General features: G+C 28.0%; 1 protein-coding gene across 17 annotated transcripts in view; it reads right to left on the bottom strand.

Annotated features, from left to right (window-relative positions):
• The window catches only part of LOC129745252 (complexin), a 588,611-nt gene that overhangs the window by 480,511 nt on the left and 86,756 nt on the right, over positions 1-21,344 (bottom strand). The gene's annotated exons all lie outside the window — the stretch shown is intronic.

The following is a 21,344-nucleotide window of genomic DNA, read 5'->3' as shown; positions in this document are numbered from 1 at the left end:
TCAAAATTGTCAAAATTGTCAAAATTGTCAAAATTGTCAAAATTGTCAAAATTGTCAAAATTGTCAAAATTGTCAAAATTGTCAAAATTGTCAAAATTGTCAAAATTGTCAAAATTGTCAAAATTGTCAAAATTGTCAAAATTGTCAAAATTGTCAAAATTGTCAAAATTGTCAAAATTGTCAAAATTGTCAAAATTGTCAAAATTGTCAAAATTGTCAAAATTGTCAAAATTGTCAAAATTGTCAAAATTGTCAAAATTGTCAAAATTGTCAAAATTGTCAAAATTGTCAAAATTGTCAAAATTGTCAAAATTGTCAAAATTGTCAAAATTGTCAAAATTGTCAAAATTGTCAAAATTGTCAAAATTGTCAAAATTGTCAAAATTGTCAAAATTGTCAAAATTGTCAAAATTGTCAAAATTGTCAAAATTGTCAAAATTGTCAAAATTGTCAAAATTGTCAAAATTGTCAAAATTGTCAAAATTGTCAAAATTGTCAAAATTGTCAAAATTGTCAAAATTGTCAAAATTGTCAAAATTGTCAAAATTGTCAAAATTGTCAAAATTTTCAAATTGTCAAAATTGTCAAAATGGTCAAAATTGTCAAATTGTCAAAATTGTCAAAATTGTCAAAATTGTCAAAATTGTCAAAATTGTCAAAATTGTCAAAATTGTCAAAATTTGTCAAAATTGTCAAAATTGTCAAAATTGTCAAAATTGTCAAAATTGTCAAAATTGTCAAAATTGTCAAAATTGTCAAAATTGTCAAAATTGTCAAAATTGTCAAAATTGTCAAAATTGTCAAAATTGTCAAAATTGTCAAAATTGTCAAAATTGTCAAAATTGTCAAAATTGTCAAAATTGTCAAAATTGTCAAAATTGTCAAAATTGTCAAAATTGTCAAAATTGTCAAAATTGTCAAAATTGTCAAAATTGTCAAAATTGTCAAAATTGTCAAAATTGTCAAAATTGTCAAAATTGTCAAAATTGTCAAAATTGTCAAAATTGTCAAAATTGTCAAAATTGTCAAAATTGTCAAAATTGTCAAAATTGTCAAAATTGTCAAAATTGTCAAAATTGTCAAAATTGTCAAAATTGTCAAAATTGTCAAAATTGTCAAAATTGTCAAAATTGTCAAAATTGTCAAAATTGTCAAAATTGTCAAAATTGTCAAAATTGTCAAAATTGTCAAAATTGTCAAAATTGTCAAAATTGTCAAAATTGTCAAAATTGTCAAAATTGTCAAAATTGTCAAAATTGTCAAAATTGTCAAAATTGTCAAAATTGTCAAAATTGTCAAAATTGTCAAAATTGTCAAAATTGTCAAAATTGTCAAAATTGTCAAAATTGTCAAAATTGTCAAAATTGTCAAAATTGTCAAAATTGTCAAAATTGTCAAAATTGTCAAAATTGTCAAAATTGTCAAAATTGTCAAAATTTTCAAAATTTTCAAAATTGTCAAAATTGTCAAAATGGTCAAAATTGTCAAAATTGTCAAAATTGTCAAAATTGTCAAAATTGTCAAAATTGTCAAAATTGTCAAAATTGTCAAAATTGTCAAAATTGTCAAAATTGTCAAAATTGTCGAAATTGTCAAAATTGTCAAAATTGTCAAAATTGTCAAAATTGTCAAAATTGTCAAAATTGTCAAAATTGTCAAAATTGTCAAAATTGTCAAAATTGTCAAAAGTTGTCAAAATTGTCAAAATTGTCAAAATTGTCAAATTGTCAAAATTGTCAAAATTGTCAAAATTGTCAAAATTGTCAAAATTGTCAAAATTGTCAAAATTGTCAAAATTGTCAAAATTGTCAAAATTGTCAAAATTGTCAAAATTGTCAAAATTGTCAAAATTGTCAAAATTGTCAAAATTGTCAAAATTGTCAAAATTGTCAAAATTGTCAAAATTGTCAAAATTGTCAAAATTGTCAAAATTGTCAAAATTGTCAAAATTGTCAAAATTGTCAAAATTGTCAAAATTGTCAAAATTGTCAAAATTGTCAAAATTGTCAAAATTGTCAAAATTGTCAAAATTGTCAAAATTGTCAAAATTGTCAAAATTGTCAAAATTGTCAAAATTGTCAAAATTGTCAAAATTGTCAAAATTGTCAAAATTGTCAAAGTTGTCAAAATTGTCAAAATTGTCAAAATTGTCAAAATTGTCAAAATTGTCAAAATTGTCAAAATTGTCAAAATTGTCAAAATTGTCAAAATTGTCAAAATTGTCAAAATTGTCAAAATTGTCAAAATTGTCAAAATTGTCAAAATTGTCAAAATTGTCAAAATTGTCAAAATTGTCAAAATTGTCAAAATTGTCAAAATTGTCAAAATTGTCAAAATTGTCAAAATTGTCAAAATTGTCAAAATTGTCAAAATTGTCAAAATTGTCAAAATTGTCAAAATTGTCAAAATTGTCAAAATTGTCAAAATTGTCAAAATTGTCAAAATTGTCAAAATTGTCAAAATTGTCAAAATTGTCAAAATTGTCAAAATTGTCAAAATTGTCAAAATTGTCAAAATTGTCAAAATTGTCAAAATTGTCAAAATTGTCAAAATTGTCAAAATTGTCAAAATTGTCAAAATTGTCAAAATTGTCAAAATTGTCAAAATTGTCAAAATTGTCAAAATTGTCAAAATTGTCAAAATTGTCAAAATTGTCAAAATTGTCAAAATTGTCAAAATTGTCAAAATTGTCAAAATTGTCAAAATTGTCAAAATTGTCAAAATTGTCAAAATTGTCAAAATTGTCAAAATTGTCAAAATTGTCAAAATTGTCAAAATTGTCAAAATTGTCAAAATTGTCAAAATTGTCAAAATTGTCAAAATTGTCAAAATTGTCAAAATTGTCAAAATTGTCAAAATTGTCAAAATTGTCAAAACTTTCAAAATTGTCAAAATTGTCAAAATGGTCAAAATTGTCAAAATTGTCAAAATTGTCAAAATTGTCAAAATTGTCAAAATTGTCAAAATTGTCAAAATTGTCAAAATTGTCAAAATTGTCAAAATTGTCAAAATTGTCAAAATTGTCAAAATTGTCAAAATTGTCAAAATTGTCAAAATTGTCAAAATTGTCAAAATTGTCAAAATTGTCAAAATTGTCAAAATTGTCAAAATTGTCAAAATTGTCAAAATTGTCAAAATTGTCAAAATTGTCAAAATTGTCAAAATTGTCAAAATTGTCAAAATTGTCAAAATTGTCAAAATTGTCAAAATTGTCAAAATTGTCAAAATTGTCAAAATTGTCAAAATTGTCAAAATTGTCAAAATTGTCAAAATTGTCAAAATTGTCAAAATTGTCAAAATTGTCAAAATTGTCAAAATTGTCAAAATTGTCAAAATTGTCAAAATTGTCAAAATTGTCAAAATTGTCAAAATTGTCAAAATTGTCAAAATTGTCAAAATTGTCAAAATTGTCAAAATTGTCAAAATTGTCAAAATTGTCAAAATTGTCAAAATTGTCAAAATTGTCAAAATTGTCAAAATTGTCAAAATTGTCAAAATTGTCAAAATTGTCAAAATTGTCAAAATTGTCAAAATTGTCAAAATTGTCAAAATTGTCAAAATTGTCAAAATTGTCAAAATTGTCAAAATTGTCAAAATTGTCAAAATTGTCAAAATTGTCAAAATTGTCAAAATTGTCAAAATTGTCTAAATTGTCAAAATTGTCAAAATTGTCAAAATTGTCAAAATTGTCAAAATTGTCAAAATTGTCAAAATTGTCAAAATTGTCAAAATTGTCAAAATTGTCAAAATTGTCAAAATTGTCAAAATTGTCAAAATTGTCAAAATTGTCAAAATTGTCAAAATTGTCAATAATTGTCAAAATTGTCAAAATTGTCAAAATTGTCAAAATTTTCAAAATTTTCAAAATTTTCAAAATTGTCAAAATGGTCAAAATTGTCAAAATTGTCAAAATTGTCAAAATTGTCAAAATTGTCAAAATTGTCAAATTGTCAAAATTGTCAAAATTGTCAAAATTGTCAAAATTGTCAAAATTGTCAAAATTGTCAAAATTGTCAAAATTGTCAAAATTGTCAAAATTGTCAAAATTGTCAAAATTGTCAAAATTGTCAAAATTGTCAAAATTGTCAAAATTGTCAAAATTGTCAAAATTGTCAAAATTGTCAAAATTGTCAAAATTGTCAAAATTGTCAAAATTGTCAAAATTGTCAAAATTGTCAAAATTGTCAAAATTGTCAAAATTGTCAAAATTGTCAAAATTGTCAAAATTGTCAAAATTGTCAAAATTGTCAAAATTGTCAAAATTGTCAAAATTGTCAAAATTGTCAAAATTGTCAAAATTGTCAAAATTGTCAAATTGTCAAAATTGTCAAAATTGTCAAAATTGTCAAAATTGTCAAAATTGTCAAAATTGTCAAAATTGTCAAAATTGTCAAAATTGTCAAAATTGTCAAAATTGTCAAAATTGTCAAAATTGTCAAAATTGTCAAAATTGTCAAAATTGTCAAAATTGTCAAAATTGTCAAAATTGTCAAAATTGTCAAAATTGTCAAAATTGTCAAAATTGTCAAAATTGTCAAAATTGTCAAAATTGTCAAAATTGTCAAAATTGTCAAAATTGTCAAAATTGTCAAAATTGTCAAAATTGTCAAAATTGTCAAAATTTTCAAAATTGTCAAAATTGTCAAAATTGTCAAAATTGTCAAAATTGTCAAATTGTCAAAATTGTCAAAATTGTCAAAATTGTCAAAATTGTCAAAATTGTCAAAATTGTCAAAATTGTCAAAATTGTCAAAATTGTCAAAATTGTCAAAATTGTCAAAATTGTCAAAATTGTCAAAATTGTCAAAATTGTCAAAATTGTCAAAATTGTCAAAATTGTCAAAATTGTCAAAATTGTCAAAATTGTCAAAATTGTCAAAATTGTCAAAATTGTCAAAATTGTCAAAATTGTCAAAATTGTCAAAATTGTCAAAATTGTCAAAATTGTCAAAATTGTCAAAATTGTCAAAATTGTCAAAATTGTCAAAATTGTCAAAATTGTCAAAATTGTCAAAATTGTCAAAATTGTCAAAATTGTCAAAATTGTCAAAATTGTCAAAATTGTCAAAATTGTCAAAATTGTCAAAATTGTCAAATTGTCAAAATTGTCAAAATTGTCAAAATTGTCAAAATTGTCAAAATTGTCAAAATTGTCAAAATTGTCAAAATTGTCAAAATTGTCAAAATTGTCAAAATTGTCAAAATTGTCAAAATTGTCAAAATTGTCAAAATTGTCAAAATTGTCAAAATTGTCAAAATTGTCAAAATTGTCAAAATTGTCAAAATTGTCAAAATTGTCAAAATTGTCAAAATTGTCAAAATTGTCAAAATTGTCAAAATTGTCAAAATTGTCAAAATTGTCAAATTGTCAAAATTGTCAAAATTGTCAAAATTGTCAAAATTGTCAAAATTGTCAAAATTGTCAAAATTGTCAAAATTGTCAAAATTGTCAAAATTGTCAAAATTGTCAAAATTGTCAAAATTGTCAAAATTGTCAAAATTGTCAAAATTGTCAAAATTGTCAAAATTGTCAAAATTGTCAAAATTGTCAAAATTGTCAAAATTGTCAAAATTGTCAAAATTGTCAAAATTGTCAAAATTGTCAAAATTGTCAAAATTGTCAAAATTTTCAAAATTGTCAAAATTGTCAAAATTGTCAAAATTGTCAAAATTGTCAAAATTGTCAAAATTGTCAAAATTGTCAAAATTGTCAAAATTGTCAAAATTGTCAAAATTGTCAAAATTGTCAAAATTGTCAAAATTGTCAAAATTGTCAAAATTGTCAAAATTGTCAAAATTGTCAAAATTGTCAAAATTGTCAAAATTGTCAAAATTGTCAAAATTGTCAAAATTGTCAAAATTGTCAAAATTGTCAAAATTGTCAAAATTGTCAAAATTGTCAAAATTGTCAAAATTGTCAAAATTGTCAAAATTGTCAAAATTGTCAAAATTGTCAAAATTGTCAAAATTGTCAAAATTGTCAAAATTGTCAAAATTGTCAAAATTGTCAAAATTGTCAAAATTGTCAAAATTGTCAAAATTGTCAAAATTGTCAAAATTGTCAAAATTGTCAAAATTGTCAAAATTGTCAAAATTGTCAAAATTGTCAAAATTGTCAAAATTGTCAAAATTGTCAAAATTGTCAAAATTGTCAAAATTGTCAAAATTGTCAAAATTGTCAAAATTGTCAAAATTGTCAAAATTGTCAAAATTGTCAAAATTGTCAAAATTGTCAAAATTGTCAAAATTGTCAAAATTGTCAAAATTGTCAAAATTGTCAAAACTGTCAACTTGTCTCAAAAATCGTTAATATCTTTCACATCATTAGATAGATTTAAAAATATGTGACTTTTCTTCATCTTCCACCTTCACTTTTTCAATTCTCCTATGAACCCTAGTGAAACTTCCAACTTTACATTCGATAGATAAGTACTCCCCCGTATTGTCAATTTCCATCCCCTCTACGCAAATGGGGAAGAAAGCAATGTTTTTTTTTTCAGGTTTCCACCGAACCGCATCTAATTGGATACACGTGCTTCTGTTTTGGTTGCCATTTTTTTTTCCGAAACTGTCCTTACTGACGTTTGAATTAGGGTCACCATATTCTGTGATTCATCCTTGTAGAAATTAAAGTCACCGAATGTGCAAAAATGGCAACCCCTCAAGCGGTTTGTTTTTTTTTCTCGTTTTCATGCTGTTTTCAGCTGTTGACTGCTCACTTCAAAGAAAGTCAACACAGAGCGGTGCGTCACTCATGCAATAACGATCGTCACCGTAGACGCCTTTTGGGCCTCTAATAAGAACTTATCAATTCATGGAAAATCTTAAATTCAGATTTTTTTATTTGAATTATTTGACAACACTTCATGGAAAAACAATGAAAATTCCACCCTTCTACAGCCTTTCGAAATACTATTACAGCTCCACTCTTAGAAGGTTAAAATTGTGTCTATAAACCACAAAAACATGCGCCGTTGTTCTGTTTTGATCGATGACTAACAAACATAACACGGATTTCGGTCGATCATTTTTTTTTTCGTTTCCACTTTGAGGGGTGTTCTATTTGGTCGGTGCGTCATCAAATTTGAGTGACCAAGACAGCTTGGCAGCTTCGTAGTAAAAAAAAAGTCAACCCCCATTTCATTGGAACATTCTATGTTAGAGGCTTTCAGTTAATTTTAATCAAAATTTTAGGAAAAAAATTCAAAATTTTTTTTTGTGTTTTGTAGTACCATTAGTACGGGATATTGCTTTGTCTTCCCATCTCTAAATCGATTTGACTGCCTTCAAATTTCCACTAAACACATCCGGAAGCGTTGGTCGGTCAAAATTGACAACTGCAGCACGTTCAATTTCCGGTTTTGTTTCCCAATCATTTCGATGCACCAATCCTTATCGAAGAGAAGGAACGTTCGAATGCTTTTAGTGCTATCGAATGCAGTTCTTTTTTTTTTGTTTTGGCGTCGACACGAGGCAAGCCTTCGTCGAATGTTTCCGATGCTCTACCGGTGTGACCCCTAACCGGGGCGATTCTAGACGACCAAGAAGAAGGACCAAGCGTCAAATATTTTGGCGCAGCACGTGTTGATCGTAAAACGACCAAGGGTAGATGATCTGGAAGACATCTTGGTTTTTGTTAGGCTGATCAACAAAAAAAGTTCGTGTTTTTCCGGCAACAGTTGACTTAACTACCATTTTGGGGGGTAGCTACCCCTGCTGAGCTATGCCGATCGTAAGGAAGACAAATAAAATTTTCCCACACGCTGCAGAACGGCACCATGAATGATCGTGTGTCATAAATTTTCCGCAGATTGAAGATGGTGGAAAAATCCGTGACATTTCGTTTCTCCGGAAGCTTTTTTGCAACAATAATTGTTAATAATTATGCTAAATTTGCAATGGGACAAAATAACAAACACGTGCTCTGTACTTATGCTATTGGGTAGAAAAAAAATTCCATAATTCATAGTATTTTATCATTTTCGTTATAACTGTGTAATTTTTGTTTTATTTTTATGACATTTTTGTGACTTTTTTGGGTCAGTTTTGGGCCGAATTGAATAATTTTTGAGTGTCGTTTTTGTGTCATTTTTGTTACTTTGTTACAGTTTTGTGTCCTTTTCTCACTTTTGTGTAGTTTTGTATCAATTTTAAGTCATTTTTGTGTAATTTTTGTTAAATTTTTGTGTCTTTTTTGCGTCACTTTTTGTGTCATTTTTGTATCACATTTTGTCATTTCTGTGTCATTTTAGTGTCATTTGGCATTTTTGTGTTATTTTTGGATAATATTTGTGCATATTTTGTGTCAATTGTGTGAATATTCATTTTGTCTACATTTTTTGACATTTTTGGGATATTTTCAAGTCATTTATATGTAATTTTTTGTCATTTTCTTGTCATTGGTGTACCATTTTTTGTGTCATTTTTGTGTTAATTTTGTTTTTTTTTTGTGTAATTTTTTTCCATTTTTGTGTCAATTTTTTTTCTAATTTTTGTGGTCAATTTGGTGTAATTTTGGTGTCGATTTGCATCAATTTTGTGTCATTTTTTGTTTGTTTTGTGGTCAATTTTGTGTCATTATCTTTCATTTTTGGTCGTTCTTGTGTCAGTTTTGTATCATTTTTGTGCTTATTTTGTGTTAGGTTTGTGTTATTTTTTTTTATTTTTTGTTATTTTTTTAATTTTTTGTCTTTTTTTTTGTTAGTTTATAGGTCATTTTTGTGTTCATTTGTATCAATTTTGTGTAATATTCTGTTTGTTTTGTGGTCGATTTTGTGTTATTTTGTTTCATTTTTGTGTCATTTTTGTTGTTGTTATTTTTGTATTATTTTTATGTCATTAATGTGATATGATTGTCATTTTTGAGTCATTTTTGTATCATTTTTGTGTCACTTTTGTGTCATTTTTGAAACATTCTTGAGTCATTTTGTGTCATTTAAGTGTCTCTTTTCTTTCATTTTTGTGTCATTTTTGACACTTTGGTGTTATTTTTTTTTGTGATTTTTGCGTAAATTTTGTGTAATTTTTGTTTTTCTTTTGTGTCATCTTTATGACGTTTCTTTGGCATCTTTATGACATTTTTGTGTCATTTTTTAGTCATTTCTGTTCCATTTTGGTATCATTTTTGTGCCACTTTTGTGCACATTTTATTTTAGTTTTGTGTCATTTTTGTGTCATCTTTGCTTAGTTTTTGTTTTAAATTTGTGTCATTTTTGATTTTTTTTTTTGTCATTTTTTGACATTCATATACGAAATGTTTTTGTGTAACTTTTGTTTCATTTTTGTGTCATTTTGTGTCATTTTTGTGTAATTTTTGAGTCATTTTTGTGTCATTTCTGTGTCACTCATGTGTCATTTTTGTATTATTTTTGTTCTTTATTTGTGTCATTTTTGTGTCATTTTGTGCCATTTTCATGCCGTTTTTTTACAGTGTTTTGACATATTAGGGTAAGTTTTTTACATATTTTAAGCTGAATTCGTGCGTATTTTGCGGTTATTTTGGGAATTATTTATCTATTTTTTGTGTCATTTTCAAGTCATTTTTGTTTTATTTTGTGTCATTTTTGTGTCAATTTTGTGTAATTTTTGTGTCATTTTTGTATAAATTTTGTGTTATTTTTGTGTCTTACTGCCATTTTTAAGTCATTTTTGTGTCAATTTATGTCATTTTTGTGTCAGTTTTGTGTCATTTATGTGTGATTTTTGTGTCATTTTTGTGTCATTATTGAGACATTTTTGTATCATTTTTATATCATTTTTTTGTCACTTATGTGTCAATTGGTTCCATTTTTTTTTCCATATTGCATCAATTGCATCAGTTTTGTGCCATTTTGTGAAATTTTCATGCCGTTTTTTGTATAAGTGTTTTGACATATTGGTGGTTTAAGTCAATTTTGTGTTTCTTTTTTGTGTATAATTTTTGTGTCATATTTGAGTCATTTTTGTCTCATTTTTGCGTCATTTTTATGCCATTTTTGTGTCATTTTTGTGTCATTTTTGTGTAATTTTTGTGTCATTTTTGTGTCACTTTTGTGTCATTTTTGTGTCATTTCTGTGTCATTTTTGTGTCATTTTTGTGTCATTTTTGTGTCATTTTTGTGTCATTTTTGTGTCATTTTTGTGTCATTTTTGTGTCATTTTTGTGTCATTCTTGTTTAATTTTTGTGTCATTTTTGTGTCATTTTTGTGTCACTTTTGTGTCATTTTGTGTCATTTTTGTGTCATTTTTGTGTCATTTTTGTGTCATTTTTGTGTCATTTTTGTGTCATTTTTGTGTCATTTTTGTGTCATTTTTGTGTCATTTTTGTGTCATTTTTGTGTCATTTTTGTGTCATTTTTGTGTCACTTTGGTGTCATTTTGGTGTCATTTTTAAGTCATTTTTGTGTCATTTTTGTGTCGTTTTTTAGTCGTTTTTTAGTCATTTTTTGTCATTTTTGTGTCATTTTTGGGTCATTTTTAAGTCATTTTTGAGTCTATTTTGTATCATTTTTGTGTCATTTTTGTGTCATTTTTGTGTCATTTTTTTCATTTTTGTCATTTTCGCATTTTTGTCATTTTCGCATTTTTGTCATTTTCGCATTTTTGTCATTTTTGTCATTTTTGTCATTTTTGTCATTTTTGTCATTTTTGTCATTTTTGTCATTTTTGTCATTTTTGTCATTTTTGTCATTTTTGTCATTTTTGTCATTTTTGTCATTTTTGTCATTTTTGTCATTTTTGTCATTTTTGTCATTTTTGTCATTTTTGTCATTTTTGTCATTTTTGTCATTTTTGTCATTTTTGTCATTTTTGTCATTTTTGTCATTTTTGACATTTTTGTCATTTTTGTCATTTTTGTCATTTTTGTCATTTTTGTCATTTTTGTCATTTTTGTCATTTTTGTCATTTTTGTCATTTTTGTCATTTTTGTCATTTTTGTCATTTTTGTCATTTTTGTCATTTTTGTCATTTTTGTCATTTTTGTCATTTTTGTCATTTTTGTCATTTTTGTCATTTTTGTCATTTTTGTCATTTTTGTCATTTTTGTCATTTTTGTCATTTTTGTCATTTTTGTCATTTTTGTCATTTTTGTCATTTTTGTCATTTTTGTCATTTTTGTCATTTTTGTCATTTTTGTCATTTTTGTCATTTTTGTCATTTTTGTCATTTTTGTCATTTTTGTCATTTTTGTCATTTTTGTCATTTTTGTCATTTTTGTCATTTTTGTCATTTTTGTCATTTTTGTCATTTTTGTCATTTTTGTCATTTTTGTCATTTTTGTCATTTTTGTCATTTTTGTCATTTTTGTCATTTTTGTCATTTTTGTCATTTTTGTCATTTTTGTCATTTTTGTCATTTTTGTCATTTTTGTCATTTTTGTCATTTTTGTCATTTTTGTCATTTTTGTCATTTTTGTCATTTTTGTCATTTTTGTCATTTTTGTCATTTTTGTCATTTTTGTCATTTTTGTCATTTTTGTCATTTTTGTCATTTTTGTCATTTTTGTCATTTTTGTCATTTTTGTCATTTTTGTCATTTTTGTCATTTTTGTCATTTTTGTCATTTTTGTCATTTTTGTCATTTTTGTCATTTTTGTCATTTTTGTCATTTTTGTCATTTTTGTCATTTTTGTCATTTTTGTCATTTTTGTCATTTTTGTCATTTTTGTCATTTTTGTCATTTTTGTCATTTTTGTCATTTTTGTCATTTTTGTCATTTTTGTCATTTTTGTCATTTTTGTCATTTTTGTCATTTTTGTCATTTTTGTCATTTTTGTCATTTTTGTCATTATTGTCATTTTTGTGTCATTTTTGTCATTTTTGTCATTTTTGTCATTTTTGTCATTTTTGTCATTTTTCTCATTTTTGTCAGTTTTGTCATTTTTGTCATTTTTGTCATTTTGGCCATTTTTGTACTTTTTGTCATTTTTGTCATTTTTGTCATTTTTGTCATTTTTGTCATTTTTGTCATTTTTGTCATTTTTGTCATTTTTGTCATTTTTGTCATTTTTGTCATTTTTGTCATTTTTGTCATTTTTGTCATTTTTGTCATTTTTGTCATTTTTGTCATTTTTGTCATTTTTGTCATTTTTGTCATTTTTGTCATTTTTGTCATTTTTGTCATTTTTGTCATTTTTGTCATTTTTGTCATTTTTGTCATTTTTGTCATTTTTGTCATTTTTGTCATTTTTGTCATTTTTGTCATTTTTGTCATTTTTGTCATTTTTGTCATTTTTGTCATTTTTGTCATTTTTGTCATTTTTGTCATTTTTGTCATTTTTGTCATTTTTGTCATTTTTGTCATTTTTGTCATTTTTGTCATTTTTGTCATTTTTGTCATTATTGTCATTTTTGTGTCATTTTTGTCATTTTTGTCATTTTTGTCATTTTTGTCATTTTTGTCATTTTTCTCATTTTTGTCAGTTTTGTCATTTTTGTCATTTTTGTCATTTTGGCCATTTTTGTACTTTTTGTCATTTTTGTCATTTTTGTCATTTTTGTCATTTTTGTCATTTTTGTCATTTTTGTCATTTTTGTCATTTTTGTCATTTTTGTCATTTTTGTCATTTTTGTCATTTTTGTCATTTTTGTCATTTTTGTCATTTTTGTCATTTTTGTCATTTTTGTCGAGAAACATTTCTTAAAACTTACTTAAAAATTTTGTTCGCTTTTATACTTCGTGTTGTAGTTGTAGAAAATTATTATCAGCGTGCTTACCTGTAATGAAAAAGAGAAAAAATATTGTTATACATTTTGACTAGGATTCTTGAGATTGAGATTATCTGATAGGGTGATGACTTTTGACTTTTCGGTCGTATCTCGTCGTAGTCTTAGATGCTGTGCTATGTCAAATGTTCTGTCTTTCTGTTTCCTATAAACTTCGAAGCCTCTAAACTCTAAACCACTGGTGGCCAAGATATTCACCAAAATAGCCTAATTTTGAAGCTAGTGGACAACAGAATTTAAAATACTTTATGAAAATTTCACTTTATAAATCCGCCTATGAGTTCATTATGTACAAACATTCGAAAAAAAAAATGTTTGCAAAAATTCTGGGGCTTTGAATAGTCAAAACAAATTCAAATTTAGATAGTATGCAAAAATTTTTTCTTCCAATATACATAGAGAGCCCACAAACGAATTCATGTTGCGAAATTTTCTCAAAGAAATTTATTTTCTGCCATCCGCTAGCTTCAAAATAGGACTATCTTTGTGAAAATCTTGGCAACCCATGCACTAAACCAATTAGCTCTAAACTTAGCGAATGGGTGATTCTGAGGCCGGGGATGGTTTCTTTTATATTTTGAGACCCAACATGTTTTAATAACCCGAGTACTCATGAAGCAGAGGCAACAAAATTTGACATTCAAGGGTATTTGAGTAGATAAAACATTTCCAAACGGTTTGAAATCCTTCTCTTCTTCCTGAGATACTTTGTTCAATTTTTTTAAGTTTATCATCAAATCACAAAAACGTTTCAATGTTGTAGATTATTCAATTTTAAAAAAACTAGAAAAAGCAAATTTCTATATTTTGGAATTAATGTTTAAAAGCCATTTTTCAAACATAAAACTCAAAAAACGATTTTTTTTAAAACATTTTAAAGCGAGTTTTGAGACCCACATTGTACGAGAGAGTTTTCGTTATTCTTTTTTTTTTCGAAAAAAATTCGTTTTTCGAATACAATTTTTGGGACAATGCATTTAAAACATCATTTTCAAAAAAATGCTTTGGTTTCTTCTACCAAGTTTTTTTTAAATATAGTCTTTTTTTTTTTAATATAGTCTTTTAAATATAGTCTTATAGTCGAAGACTTTTTTATGACTTTTTCACTTTTAGGTGATTTGATAAAAAAAAAAGAAACAAGAAAACAAGCGAATTTTCAAAAAATAACATTTTAGAACATTCTATTAAGATATTTGACATCTAACCCTTAAAAAAACCCATGATCAAATTTTTTGAGTTTTAAAACACAGTGCAGTGCACAGTGGTTTAAAACTCGAAAAACGTGATCATGAAGGTTTGAAACAGTTCGTGTTTAGATCTCGTGCAAGTCAGACGCGTTATACACACTGGCTAGTTTGAGTGCCTTTTGTAAAAGTTCTCAGCCAAGTGCTGATCTATACCTTTGTTACTGGAGTTTATTAAAGTGAACATAAAGGAAGATGGCGGACTTGGAGCTAAAATCTAATTCGCTGCGCATTCGTTTCCCACGTGGATGCAAAGAACCAAATGACAAGCAAATATTCGAATTTATGAAGACGAAGCTTGGTTTGAAACATGACATGTTACTGGCCATGTACAAAGAAAAATTGGAACTCTCGGTGATTGTTAAGTTCAAATCTGAAAGTGTCCTGAAAGCCATATTGGATAACCATCGTGGTACTATGGTTTTTTGTTTCGATGAACACTCTAGTTGTGAAGTGGAATTATCCGCAGCCAATGCAGTGGTTCGTTATGTTCGGCTCTTCAATTTACCACCAGAAATTGAAGATCGAGAAGTTTGGTCGGTTATGGCGAGATTTGGGAAAGTTCAAAGAACGGTTCGCGAAAAGTATGGGGCGGAAACGGGTTTCCCGATTTGGACTTCGGTGAGAGGAGTATATATCCAGCTTAACGAAGGAGTGGAGATCCCAGCATCAGTGCACGTTCGTAACATTCGTGCCCGTATATTTTACGAAGGCCTTATCAACAAGTGCTTCCAATGCGGTAATGTTGGTCATTTAAAAGCCGATTGTTCGAGTAGACGATCGGTTAACGACAGATTACGCCTCACCAACGATGATGAGATAAGCCACGTGGTCAACGCTGATACTGTCCAAACGCAACCTACGTACAGTCAAGTAGCAAGCGTGTGGACAAAAGTGAGAGTTCATAATACATCTCCTCTAGCGACTACAGAAAATGTAGCCGCTCAGAGTGAATTGACGAACCTGAATGTGTTATTTCCGGATTCTAAACCAAGACGGAACTCACTTCCAGCTGCTGCTGGGGCTGGAACACACAAGCCACTGGAAACAACATCGAATGTTACACCCATCATCGGAGAATCTTCGTTACTGCAAAACGATGCCACGAAGCCGAAGGAAATTTCAACCGCTAGCGAGCAAATGGAAGTGACGGAAAGCAGCTTGAAACGGGACCGGAAGGGCGAGAGACGTGGAATAAACGTCGAAACGGAGTCTACATCGTACGACGCATCGGAATCCGACAGTGGAACGGAGAAACTCAACACTCTAAGCGGAATGCAGTCCGCTCGCACCAGGAATCAAAAGAAAAAAATACTGAAGATGCGCCTCAGTAATGGGAACGTGGACAACACTTCATGTAGGGGAGAACTGTACAAGACGCACCAGCGAGGTAAAATGGCCCATGCCATTCTTTCTCAAAAATACACTAACCTTTGGCACCGAATGGTGTTTCTCTTCATTTTTATTGTAGCAAACGAGCTTTTTCATCATTTTTTAGATGAAAAGTTCACAAAAACGACTCTAATTCTTAGAAACAGAAGAATTAATGGATTGTGCCTAAAACTTGTTATTTTTTATGGTTAACATATAAGGTTTTATGGTAAACCAGTATGCGCTATCTGATCCAACTGCAGCTTTTCGTTCTAACACTCGTATGCACTTTCGAATGGCTACTAATATTTTATTATATTTCACTAACTTTCCACAAATTTTAACTAAAATTAATCATATCAAAATTGGGGCAGAATGCCCGCAAAACCACGTGTTTTAGGCTAAAATTTTGAATGCTGTTAACTTTTAAGAAAAACCAAATGTCAAAACAAAATGTCTTTCTTTTCATTTGCTGACTCCTAAATTACGATAAGAATGCATAATTACAACAAATTTCGTCCTTGTTTGAGTTTAAAACGTGCACCAATATTTGACTCGAAAAAATTATCTGCCGCCATGTTTGTCGCGATATCAGTCAAGAAATTGAAATTCGTTGCCTACCTGAAGGCGTTTTACCTATAAAGAAATAAAAAAGTGAATTTTGAAAAGCAAAATTTTCGTTAAATTAAGCAATAAAAAATGATTTTTTGCCAAAGTATGGTTAGTTTGCAAAAATAAGATTAAAATGTAATTAGACATTTTATGTTTCAATCATTACATTCCTTCTAATCATGGTTTCATTTCTTACCACCCTTTCGGTCTGGGGCGTTCTGTCAACTAGTTTTGGCGTTCTACCCCGCGGCTTGTTTTCTGGCTGTTTAAGATTTTCACAAAAATATAACCAAAATCGTGTTTTTAACATATTATTTCTTTCTGATAAGATGTAAATATGATCCCTGAATCGTCGTGAACTTTCAATTTGGTTCATAGATGATGGGTATCGCTGTAAATAGCGATTATGCTTAACTGGTGCGTCTTGTACAGTTTTCCCCTACGCTTAGCAGAGACGGTACGTCAGAAACAAATCCGAACAGTGCGGCAAATAATAAGTGAATCGAATTTGAAAATTTGTATCATATTTAAAAATGAATTTTATTCTAAAAGTAGGTTCTATCAACTTGAACAGCTCAAACAACACGGTAAGTAAAGGTTTGTTGCGCGATTTTATTTATAATAATGATGTAGATATTTTATTTCTTCAAGAAGTTTGTTTTGCAAATTTTTCTTTTGTCCCATCTCATGTGTCTTTGGTAAATTTAAATGATACAGGTTCTGGTACCGCCATCTTGATAAGAGCTTCGCTGGAGTTTGATCAACCGTTGCTTGATCCAGGTGGTAGAATAATCTCTGTTGTTGTAAATAATATAAATTTCATAAATGTGTATGCCCATTCCGGAACAAATCGAAAAATTGAAAGAGAAAATTTGTTTACAAATGATATTAGTTTACATTTAAGCAAAAAACAATTCACTCGCATAGTAATAGGGGGTGATTTCAATTGTATTTTACATTCCATGGATTCTACAGGGAGCAGTAAAAATTATTCCACGGCTTTGAAAAAACTTGTTGATTTAGTAAAATTGAAAGATGTTGCAATTGAACTCAAGAAAAAATGTTTTACTTTTTATCGCGGTGAGTTTTCATCTCGACTAGATCGTTTCTATGTTTCTTCAAATGTACTCGAAAACTCTCTTTCTTTTGACACCATCCCAGCTCCCTTTTCTGATCATTGTGGAATAATGTTGAAACTTAAAATTGATCAAGTTTCCCTCAAAGGACGTGGGTATTGGAAGGTAAACAGCTCTATCGTTCACAATTCGGAAGTGTGTGATCGTCTCCAAGAAAATTATCAAAACTGGCAATTGCAGCAATCTTACACAGGCGATAGGAATAGATGGTGGAATGAGGTAGCAAAAATCAAACTAAGGCAATATTTTAAACATGAAAGTTGGATTCTTAATAGCATGATAACTAACGAAAAAAGCTATTTCTATGGGAAATTGTATGAATGGATGGATAAAAAAAATAATGATATTCCAACGTTATTGGATATAAAACTAATAAAATCGAGATTAATGGAAATTGAAGCAAAAAGACTTAAACATTTTACAAATCATTTACCTGAAACTACTTTAGTACAAGATGAATTAGTTAATATTTTTCAAGTTTCAGCTCACATCAAACGTTTAGAATATAGTGGTTCATTTAAATTAAAAGAAAATAATATTATGATAACTGATAACAATATACTATTAAATAAAGCATACGATTATTATGCTGATTTATTTAAAAACTGTTCGCCTTTGAATAATACATATAATGACCCAGTAAATATGTTACAAAAACAACTATCAGAAAATGATAAAAATATGCTTATGAGTAATATAACGGAAGAGGAATTAAAAACTGTCTTGTTAGGTTGCTCTAAAAAAAAGAGTCCAGGGCCAGACGGTTTAACCTATGAGGTTTATATAAAAAACTACGATTCTATAAAAATCGATTTGTTACATATTTTCAATTCATATCTTTCAGGGGCTAGTAAACCACCTAAAAGTTTCACTGAAGGAATCATAACACTTATTCCAAAACAAGGTAAAAAATCGTATAAGCTTAACGATTATCGCCCGATCAGTTTACTAAATACGGACTATAAGCTTTTCATGAAACTTATATCAGAACGAATTAAAACAGTTTTAGGGAAAATAATAGGGCCTGGTCAAGCAGCATATTTAAACGTAAATCCATGTATAGAGAATTTAAAAGATGTCAGACAAATTTTAACAAAATCTGTAGAATCAAAAAAATTTAAGGGCTGTTTGGTGAGTTTAGATTTAAACAAGGCATTTGATAGGGTAAATCATGGTTATCTTTGGACAATTTTAGAAAAATTTAATTTTCCCCAATGTCTAATTAATTGTTTTAAAAATATGTATGGTTACGCCTCTTCAAAAATTCTTATTAATGGTTTTTTCACTAAAGAAATATCAATAAAAAGTTCAGTTCGCCAAGGTTGTCCGATGAGTATGATTTTTTTCATTCTATATATTGAACCCCTTATTCGTAGTATTTCACAAAACATTTCTGCTGTTCTTGTTGATGAAAAATTCCTTAATGTAATTGCTTACGCCGATGATCTACTGATTTTTGTTCGAAATGATTGTGAATTTGATAAGTTATTGGAAATACTTGATTCTTATAGTTCGTTTGCTAATATTAAATTAAATGATAAAATATCCGGTTTCATCCGATTAAACAATGCTCGAGTGGGTCCTCAAAAAATTCAAGAGTTAGAAAGTCTCAAAGTTCTAGGAGTTACGTTTGAAAAGAATTGGACATCTTCAGTTACAACTAACTTTGACCGTTTGATAAATACAATGAAATCGATGTTACAGCTACACAGCATTCGTTCCTTGAATATTTATCAAAGATGTATTGTTTTAAATGTTTTTATATTATCTAAGTTGTGGTACACTGCTCAAATATTTCCCCCTTCAAATAAGCACTTAGCACAAATCAAATCAGCTTGCGGAAAGTTTCTGTGGAGCGGGTATATGTTTAAATTGGATAGAAGACAACTTTATTTGGATTATTGTAAAGGTGGTTTACGTTTGATAGATCCAGAGTCCAAAGCAAAGGCATTATTTTTGAAAAATATTTTTTACAATTTAAATGAGGATGGTACTTACTCGAAAGATAAATATTTAATTGATTTCAATTCTAAACAACGACTCACACGGAATGCCAGAGATTGGATATCTGTAGGTAAGATCTTGGATAATAATTTTGATTTAACATCTACCAAATCACTTTATGAATACTTCATCAAAGAACAAAATTATCAACCTGAGATTGAAAAAAAGATAATAGCTCCTTGGAATATTGTATGGGAAAATTTAAATGATAAAGTTATATCTCTCAAAGACCGTGAAATAATTTTTACGTTTGTAAATGATCTGATCCCGAATAAATATAAATTAAAACAATATAATATCGGTAATTTAACTAACATTTCCTGTGATAAATGTCATGTAATGGATACGAACGAACATAGAATTAAACTTTGCCCCAAATCGAAATTTGTCTGGAATTGGTGTACTTCAATAATCAAAAGTCGTTACAAAATAAGTTGTCATGATATAGAAGAGATTTTGTTTATCCCTGTTTCAAGGAAGTCAAAAAAAAACTGTGGCTTCATTATGGTTGTTAACGAAAGTAATATCTTTCAATTTGAGGGTAAAAGAACCTGATTTGTATGTTTTAAAAAAAGAAATAAGAGAAATGAGATGGAACAAAAGTAGATGGTTTAGTAAAGAGTTCGGTAATGAGTTGAATATTTGTTGATGAACCTTTATGAGTCGTGTTGCGAGAGCTGGAAGAGTAGAATAGAGCAAGTTAAAACGATGAATTGTTAACCCGAACATTTAGTTTTAAATAATTAATTTTAATAACAAAAAAAAAAAAAATAAAATAAAATAAAAAAAATAAAAAAAAAGATCACAAAAAAAAAAAAAAAATAAAATAAAATAAAAAAATAAAAAATGTCAGAATAGCTTTATGGTATGTTCTACAATGTTTCATCATAATATCACGTATAAGTGAGATAATTTTTATTTAAATTTATCATTTTATCAATATGATGTCTTCGAAAAAGTTGTAGATCATCACATTTTAAAAAAATACGTTAAAGACGTCAAAGCTCTATCTTTTGAAACAACATGTTTTAAAGACATCTTGTTTAAAAACTAATCTCAAAAATCGAAAAATTTGTTTAACTTTTTTCGAAGCGAGTTTCGAGGCAATGTATGAGATAGTTGTGCAGTGGTAGATTGAAACGGAGCTCCCATACAGATTTTTCAACAACTCGAGAATAAGTAGAGCAAGACGAACTAAATTTGGATTGGGAGAACCTTTGGATGTATGAAAAGGCTATGATTGTTTGAAATCCCACTTTCTTACATTGAGTGAAATAGGAAGAGAAGACGGGAGTCCCATACTTTTTTGTTGCGTACCTATTAATCAATCATACGGAAGAAACCAAATTAAGTATGGAATTAGTAGAAGTAATTAAGAAATTAAGAAGTAATTTGTAGAATATCGTTGATTTGTGCTTATTCCCCTCTCTTCTGTCAAAATCGTCAAAATTGTCAAATTGTCGAAATTGTCCAAATTCTAAAAATTTTCGATATTGTCAAAATTATCAAAATTGTCGAAATTGTCCAAATTGTCAAAATTTTTGTTATTGTCAAAATTTTCAAAATTTTAAAAATTTTAAAAATTGTTAAAATTGTCAAAATTGTCAAAATTGTCAAAATTGTCGAAATTGTCAAAATTGTCAAAATTGTCAAAATTGTCAAAATTGTCAAAATTGTCAAAATGGTCAAAATGGTCAAAATTGTCAAAATTGTCAAAATTGTCAAAATTGTCAAAATTGTCAAAATTGTCAAAATTGTCAAAATTGTCAAAATTGTCAAAATTGTCAAAATTGTTAAAATTGTCAAAACTGTCAAAATTGTCGAAATTGTCAAAATTTTCAAAATTGTCAAAATTGTCAAAATTGTCAAAATTGTCAAAGTTGCCAAAATTGTCATCATTGTCGAAATTGTCAAAATTGTCAAAATTGTCAAAATGGTCAAAATGGTCAAAAGTGTCAAAATTGTCAAAATTGTCAAAATTGTCAAAATTGTCAAAATTGTCAAAATTGTCAAAATTGTCAAAATTGTCAAAATTGTCGAAATTGTCAAAATTGTCAAAATTGTCAAAATTGTCAAAATTGTCAAAATTGTCAAAATTGTCAAAATTGTCAAAATTGTCAAAATTGTCAAAATTGTCAAAATTGTCAAAATTGTCAAAATTGTCAAAATTGTCAAAATTGTCAAAATTGTCAAAATTGTCAAAATTGTCAAAATTGTCAAAATTGTCAAAATTGTCAAAATTGTCAAAATTGTCAAAATTGTCAAAATTGTC

Source organism: Uranotaenia lowii, chromosome 1 (assembly GCF_029784155.1).
Source record: "Uranotaenia lowii strain MFRU-FL chromosome 1, ASM2978415v1, whole genome shotgun sequence".
Lineage (NCBI taxonomy): Eukaryota > Metazoa > Arthropoda > Insecta > Diptera > Culicidae > Uranotaenia > Uranotaenia lowii.
Note: the sequence above shows the minus strand (reverse complement) of the source record. Positions and strands in the feature narration are given on the sequence as shown.